Here is a 2,594-nt window from a genome sequence, read left to right on the forward strand (position 1 = left end):
CTAACACAATTTATAAGAAATGATATCTCGGAAAAAAAAACGAAAAAGGTTAGGTAAAATCTCACAAAAAGAAGCGACAGAGCAATTAGACGAAAAGAAGCAGAAATTACAAGCATTAGCCAAACGACTCAGAAGATACAAAAAAAGTGAAAATAGAAGGAAACAAAACCAAACATTCCACACAAACCAAAAGAACTTTTACCAGACAATAGATAACACACACATTAAAATAAACAATCCACCAAACATAACAGACATGGAACACTTCTGGAGCAACATATGGTCAAATCCGGTACAACATAACAGGCATGCACGGTGGATACAAGCAGAAACAGACACATACAAGATGATACCACAAATGCCTGAAGTGATAATTTTGCAACATGAAGTCACCCAAGCAATTAATTCTACTCACAATTGGAAAGCCCCTGGAAATGACAAAATAGCAAATTTCTGGTTAAAGAAGTTCACCTCAACACATTCACATCTAACTAAATTATTTAACAGTTACATTCCAGACCCATACTCATTCCCTGATACACTTGCACATGGAATAACCTATCTGAAACCTAAAGATCAAGCGGACACAGCGAACCCAGCTAAATATTGCCCCATAACATGCCTACCAACAATATACAAAATATTAACTTCAGTCATTAAACAGAAATTAATGACACATACAACACAGAACAAAATTATAAATGAACAACAAAAAGGCTGTTGCAAAGGAGCACGAGGATGTAAAGAGCAACTGATAATAGATGCGGAGGTGACATATCAAGCTAAAACTAAACAAAGGTCGCTACACTACGCATACATTGATTACCAAAAAGCTTTTGATAGTGTACCCCACTCATGGTTACTACAAATATTGGAAATATACAAATTAGATCCTAAATTGATACAGTTCCTAAACATAGTAATGAATACAGTTCCTAAACATAGTAATGAAAAATTGGAAAACCACACTTAATATCCAAACAAATTCAAATAATATCACATCACAGCCAATACAGATGAAGTGTGGAATATACCAAGGAGACTCATTAAGTCCTTTCTGGTTCTGCCTTGCTCTGAACCCACTATCCAACATGCTAAATAATACAAATTATGGATACAATATTACTGGAACATTCCCACACAAAATCACACATTTGCTATACATGGATGATCTAAAACTACTGGCAGCAACAAATCAACAACTCAACCAATTACTAAAGATAAGAGAAGGATTCAGCAATGATATAAGTATAGCTTTTGGAACAGACAAATGTAAGAAAAATAGCATAGTCAAGGGAAAACACACTAAACAAGAAGATTACATATTGGATAACCACAGCGACTGCATAGAAGCGATGGAAAAAACAGATGCCTATAAATATCTAGGACACAGACAAAAAATAGGAACAGATAATACAAATATTAAAGAAGAACTAAAAGAAAAATATAGACAAAGACTAACAAAAATACTGAAAACAGAATTGACAGCAAGAAACAAGACAAAAGCTATAAATACTTATGCCATACCAATATTGACCTACTCATTTGGAGTAGTGAAATGGAGTAACACAGACCTAGAAGCACTCAATACACTTACACGATCACAATGCCACAAATATAGAATACATCACATACATTCAGCAACAGAAAGATTCACATTAAGCAGAAAGGAAGGAGGAAGGGGATTTATCGACATAAAAAACCTACATTATGGACGAATTATATATAAAAACAAAGATGAGGTGACTTACCGAACGAAAGCGCTGGCAGGCCGATAGACGCCCAAACAAACACACAAAATTCAAGCTTTCGCAACAAACTGTTGCCTCACCAGGAAAGAGGGAAGGAGAGGGGAAGACGAAAGGAAGTGGGTTTTAAGGGAGAGGGTAAGGAGTCATTCCAATCCCGGGAGCGGAAAGACTTACCTTTGGGGGAAAAAAGGACAGGTATACACTCGCACACACGCACATATCCATCCACACATACATACAGCCACAAGCAGACATATTTAAAGACCTTTAAATATGTCTGCTTGTGGCTGTATGTGTGGATGGATATGTGCGTGTGTGCGAGTCTATACCTGTCCTTTTTTCCCCCAAAGGTAAGTCTTTCCGCTCCCGGGATTGGAATGACTCCTTACCCTCTCCCTTAAAACCCACTTCCTTTCGTCTTCCCCTCTCCTTCCCTCTTTCCTGATGAGGCAACAGTTTGTTGCGAAAGCTTGAATTTTGTGTGTCTATCGACCTGCCCGCGCTTTCGTTCGGTAAGTCACCTCATCTTTGTTTTTATATATAATTTTTCCCATGTGGAATGTTTCCTTCTATTATATTGATATGACTACATTATGGACAGGTAGACAATTTAAGAAAATTCTTTCTAGAACGAGCAGAAACTAGCAAAATACACAAGGCAATCACTCATATAAATACTTCGGCTACACCACTGCAATTTCATAACCACTTCTACAACCCTTTAGATCACATAACATCAACAGATACGAAGAAAGTAAATTGGAAAAAGGAAACACTTCATGGCAAGCACCCGTATCATCTAACACAGCCACACATCGATCAAGACGCATCCAACACATGGCT

Source organism: Schistocerca americana, chromosome 5 (genome assembly GCF_021461395.2).
Source record: "Schistocerca americana isolate TAMUIC-IGC-003095 chromosome 5, iqSchAmer2.1, whole genome shotgun sequence".
NCBI lineage: Eukaryota > Metazoa > Arthropoda > Insecta > Orthoptera > Acrididae > Schistocerca > Schistocerca americana.